Source organism: Nanorana parkeri, unplaced genomic scaffold (assembly GCF_000935625.1).
Source record: "Nanorana parkeri isolate BGI_ZX_2015 unplaced genomic scaffold, ASM93562v1 scaffold1338, whole genome shotgun sequence".
In the NCBI taxonomy this organism is placed as follows: domain Eukaryota; kingdom Metazoa; phylum Chordata; class Amphibia; order Anura; family Dicroglossidae; genus Nanorana; species Nanorana parkeri.
The window spans coordinates 229,048-235,047 of NW_017307606.1; the positions used below are offsets into that span (position 1 = coordinate 229,048).

Genomic DNA, 6,000 nt, shown 5'->3' on the forward strand with positions numbered 1-6,000 from the left:
AATCAAGCTGTTAGGTGTAATTCTGGTAGGTGAGGGTGTAGTACTTGGTGCTGCAAAAAAAAAGGTCTGGTCTGACTTGTCGGTGGAATGGAGAACCTTTCTCCATGTTCTGTAGAAGGGAGAACCGGGCCATTTGTGGACAGAGAGGAGCAATCAGAATTACTCTGCAGTGATTCTCCTAGAGATTTTTGCTTACTCTTTCGAGTAATAATGTGGTTGGAAAGGCGTTAGCCAATGGAAACAAACATTCACTTGTATAACAGGGCATCCAGACCAAAAGGGTTGTCCTGGGGGCTCACAAATAGATCTGCTAGTGTCCCAAAAACCTTTTGATTCAGGGTCCATTCTCCCTGTTGGAGCCATCATTCTCATTCCCTTTTATGTATGTGGCTGAAACAGAGGACAGATTGGCTTCCGATCAGGTGATGATCAGGTCTGAGGTAGTAAACTGGGCCTGGTGTCCCGTGGATTCCCATATTAGGGTTCTAAGATAAAAGCATGTAAAAGGTTTGGAGTGGGCTTCAGGCCCAAATACCCCAGTGATTGTCACCATCATCGTGCCCAGTACAGACATGACTTTCCTGATTGGTGGAGAGTCAACATTTCTTGCCTGCTCTGCTAAGAAAGCAATCTTCAAATCCTTTTTTCCCCCCGTGAGGTTTACAGAATGCAGCAAGTTACCTAGAAACACAACTCTTTTTGCACAAACTAGAGCTTTGAGTTGCAGCTGCCGACACCTTCTGGGTTCTGTAGCTGGCTTGTCTTGAGCCTTCGCCTGTCAGAAGGACAAAAGGCAGGCATCAGAACATTTTGCCACCCCCCTCCCCCTCCCTTGGGTAGGGGCCAGGAAAGGAGAACAAGAACAACCACACCTCACCCCCACTAGTGAATGCCAATCAGTGCGGTATGGACTTAGCATTGGAGGAGCCCGCCAAGTCTCTACTGCCAAGACAGACCGTCCCTAACTGGGCATAGGCAGGAGAAAGATGTTAAGGGAATCACCCACAGAGTCCTGGGATCCTCTAGCATCCCCAGGGGAAATCAGAGCCTTACCACAGAGCCAGTGCCCTGATTCCTAAAAGCTGCATGCTTGGAATCCTCCATAATGGACTGCAGAAATATTCTTTCCTCCCACAAGAGGGCAAGAACCATACGAAGTGAGGATGCTGGCTCCAAGGGAGCCTTTTAATCTCCCTCTGATCTTGCGTTTCCTTTAGGGGCCATATCTCATATAAACCATCGGGGAGGATGAAGTGAAAAGGATCAATTTTTTTAAACTTTATTGGGCATGTTCTATGGGCAATTTACATAAAAACACTTCTAAGTGGTCCACCTATGTTGCACCACCTTAGCCCACTCCTGAAGCTGTGCCATTCTAGCCCACTCCCCAGCTGTACCACTCTAACCTACACCCTAGTTGTACCATTCTACCCCACTTCCCAGCTGTACCACTCTAGCCCACTCTCTAGCTAGTACCACTGTAGCTCACTATCTAGTTGTATAATTCTAGCATTCTCTAGCTGTACCACTCTAGCCCAAGACCATTTTAACCCTCTCCCTATCTATAACACTCTAGCCCACTCACTAGCTGTTGAAGGTGACTTTGGCCTATACAAAGTCCAGGTATGTTTAGCAATCATTACCTGTATTAGCTCAGGGCAAAGCCAAACACCCGTAGCATGGATACTGTTGCTACAAGAGATCTGAATAGGTATCCACTTGTTTAAAAGTGGGAAACTCCTTTAGCACACATATAATGTGCTTGGATGTGTTGTTCAGCACAATTAAAATTTAAAGATAAAAAATACACTGCTTTTAATGTCACAGGTGTACACCAACATGCTGCAAAAAGTGCATGTTAGCTCATACATGATATGCACGCATTTTCAGATGTTTTCTGGTATGGATGAGTCCTGACTCTTGCGTAGAAAAATTAACATGGGTTAAGGACTTGTTCACCCCATAATGCACGCAGATTAACGCATATGGTTTTGTGCACTGGAGCACACTGTGTTAAGGCAGCCAAATCCTTCTGAATGGGCCCTTAACACTGAAAATGACACCTGTTCTATTTCAGGCAATGCAGTGCACTGCAAAGCGCAGAGAATTCATGTATATGTATTGTTGGTGTACAATTAAAACCCATCTCTAAACAAAAACAAAATATTCCCCCATACCTTCCTTACATTTACTATTTTTTTTAAAGCCCCCAACTCCCCTTACTCCTTACCCGATACTGTGTTCCGTGTTCCCCACTGGCGCCTCTATTGTTAGAGGGGACCAGTGATCCAGCGCTGCAGTCTGTACCTACGACCAAATGGTCTTGATGCTCTCTCCTCATGACATAGTCACATCACATCATGCTGGAGTCTTCAGGACCTGTGAGGACTCCGCTGCTGGAAAAACCAATGGGATAGTGTTTATGCCACCAGGGAGTGACATAAACGCCTACAAATTACCCTCACACGCAGCGAGAAGACTCAGTATCTAGCATGTCATGCAACTATGAATTTGGCAAACATTTGGGGAATTAGATATAGGTTTTTGAAAACTGCTGCACCAATCAGCTAGAGGGGGTGAATTCATGACTGGAGCACAAACTTACGATCAATGCAACACATTGAACTGTACATATACAGGTTTACTGTGCATTTTAACATGTGTGATTGCTTGCACTCTGGTGTGAACAAGCCCCGACTGAGCTTTGCAATAAGAAGTTCAGAAACATTTCTGAATGTATTCGGGTATAACGTCTTGCAGTAATTTTCAGAGCCCGAGAAAGTTGTGATCCAAAGATTAACTTTGTAGAATATTCCCTGTCCATTGTGTACTACAATACTGCCATAATATCTTAGGCAAAATACAAAAGTCAGGTACTCATAGGTTCACATAAAAATGGTGGCCTAAGTAATGTATAAAACAGATGCACTTGTTTGCTTTATTTTATATAATATACACTTTTAATATTATTTAATATGATAAAATGAGTCATTTAACTAACACTACGTTATAAATGTGTGACGTGTGAACATGTTACCGTAGTGAAATGTATTGAACAGGTACAATTTACAATATACTTCTGTTTGAGAGCTGTAGCTCGCGGTATACTGAGCTTAGGGTAACGGGAGGACGCTAGTTTGTGTCCTCCCGTTACCCTAAGGAGAACTATGGGGAAAAACACTGACCCCCATAGTTCTCCTTTAACATTTCAAATTAAGAGTCCACACGAAGGCAAATGTCGTAACATACAATCATCTATAGTTTATTCTGGGCTAAACTATCGAAATCAAGAGATATATTTATTAATTTGGAGTTAACAGTTTGAGAGGGGCAGCGGAGAGGATCATAAAATGCTCAGCCCTCCTACTCATCCTCAGGGGCAAAATGGACCGACAAAATGAGGCTTCCGTAGGGGATCGTGTAACACCAAAGCTCGAAGCATCAAAAGTAGGAGCTCTTGTACAATCCAAGAAGAGTTCCCATTTAACATCAAGACATAATCTTTGCAAGCCTTACTTGAAGAAAGAGCCCTTCAGATCCATCTTCTGTTGCATTGAACTGGACTCTGCTAGAACTTACTAACCCAGGATTTGTTAAAGGAGAACTATGAGGTGAGTGCTTTTCACTCACCTCATAGTTCTAGCCGACCTATTTTATTCCGTTTAGTTTTACTGTCATCTCTGTCTCTCTTTGTTAACACCTTTTTTATGTATATTTTTACTTCACCGTTTAAGAAAACATTAGGAAAAGAAGATCTTAAAAATCGTTAAGCTTATCTCTACGTGCTAAAAATAAGAACTTATAGCACCCTGAAGAGTGAACACCGCTACTGTTATAGTGAAACCTGTCATAGAACTGTCTAAACAGACAGTGGTATCATAGGCATTGTTTACATTTGTGAATTGTTGCAGTTTGTGCGGAGAACGCTGTGTTACCTTTAAAACCTGTAGTAACAGCAATTATTTGTGTGTGTAAAGGCGGAACTGCAGAGTTAACCAAACCCCAGTGGCAATTGTTCTCAGTCTGCTTGCTGTAGATTGTTGTCCCATGAGCTGTGAAATCTCTATGCAGGGTGGGACTGAAAGGTATCGCCACATCCTTGTGATGGTTCGTTAGGTGCAGAGCTGTGTAAAGTTAGGCACAGTGGGTTCAGATTGGTCGAATCTGTCACAAGCACCACATTTCATAATAGGTTGTAAGTAAAGGTATTCACCGACATGAAATGATAGTTCAGTTGCGTGAAATTGTTTAAAGTGACACTAAACTCAAGAGCTAAATCTTAAAAATGCATTCAAGTACCTGAACTATTAACAAAAATGTATCTTATTTGTGTATCACTCAGCTGTAGATCTTCAAATCATCTCTGAATTCATGCTGACACTGTCCTTCCTTCTGGAGGGTGACTACTTTTGTTCTCCATAGTCCTTGTGTGTGTTGTAAAGTAGCCACCGCTCTAAGCTGACTCCCATGCTGTACTATAATCTCAATACAAACTAGTAAACTAAACATGAGATTGTAGTCCATCACAGGAGTGAGCTTTGAGCCGTGGCTACTTTACAACACACACAGGGACCAAGGGGAACAAAAGTAGTCACCCTCCAGAAGGAAGGACAGTGTCCGCACAAATTCAGAGATGATTTGAAGATCTACAGCTGAGTGATACACAAATAAGATACATTTTTGTTCATAGTTCAGGTACTTGAATGCATTTTAAGATTTAACTCCTGAGTTTAGTGTCACTTTAAGGCATGATAGTGCTATGCCGATGAGCACTATCAGTCTGCCGCCAGCACTCCCTGTTGGAAGTCTACATAGGAGAACTATACTGGCTATTAACCATTTCTCCAGGATATATATGCTGAGTACATGCACATTCAGGTGTCCATTCACTTGCATATTCATTCTAGTGTACTGGGCCCAGCTAGTGCTCAAGGAAACAATATCATATTTCATCAGACTTGACACCTCTACCACACAATAAAAACAGGTTCTGAAATCATGTCAGCAATCCAGTGATTTAAAATGTATATGATATGCAGAAAGAATCTATCAACCAGCAAAAAGAAAAAATATATATTTTGCACTAATGAGGGTTAAGCATTCAGTACCATCTGAATAGAAATATTTATAGAATACTGGCTACATAAATTGTCAATGTTTACACATATATATAGAACATAAGCAATGCACCACATCTCATTGTATAAGGTTATTGCTAAATATATGGATGAAATGGAAAGATTTTGCTAAAACACACGATTCAGAATTTGTAGCCATGTTCCAGAACAGAATAGCAGTTTGTGAAAACACATGTTCCTATTAGGCTAGATTAGTACATTAACCAAGCAAACAGTTCATGTCTGGAATCAAAGCAACAGGATGCTAACTGCAGTTGGTGTCTTAAGCAGTACTGATCCCGGTGAGGAGTTGGCATGTTCTCCTGTGCTTGTTTCCTCCGGGTACTCCGGTTTCCTCCCACACTCCAAAGACATGCTGGAAGGTTCATTGGCTCCTGTCTATCCCTTGTATGTATGTATGTATGTATGTATGTGAGATAGGGACCTTAGATTGTAAGCTCCTTGGGGGCAGGGACTGATGTGAATGTGCACTATGGAAAGTGCTGTGTTGATTGTCAGTGCTATATAAATTCCTGTAATAAATGTGATCTCTTCACTGTACTGACAGAACAGTTATTAACAAATAGCAGATCAGCTCTGCCACAGTATGTAACGCATTGGCCAAATAAGCCTTTGCTTGGAAATATACAACATCTCCTCTGCTTTATAAATGCCAGTAGGATTCTCTAAAAACATTTTACATCACCTCCTGCAAGGTGAATAAGAACTCACATAACATGCCAGGCACTGCACATCTCTGGCTCCTATTCTGCCGCCACCTGCAGTTGGTGGTACGCAGCATGCAGTGCACATTGATCAGCCTTGCAGGAGGGATGTAGGTCTGATCAAGGCTGCCGCTCAGCTATTCTATTATAATATTCTA

The 6,000-nt window shown here is 42.0% G+C and overlaps 1 protein-coding gene across 2 annotated transcripts in view; it reads right to left on the reverse strand.

The window, feature by feature from the left end:
- The window catches only part of FAM13C (family with sequence similarity 13 member C), a 128,676-nt gene that overhangs the window by 23,066 nt on the left and 99,610 nt on the right, over positions 1–6,000 (reverse strand). The window lies entirely within an intron of this gene.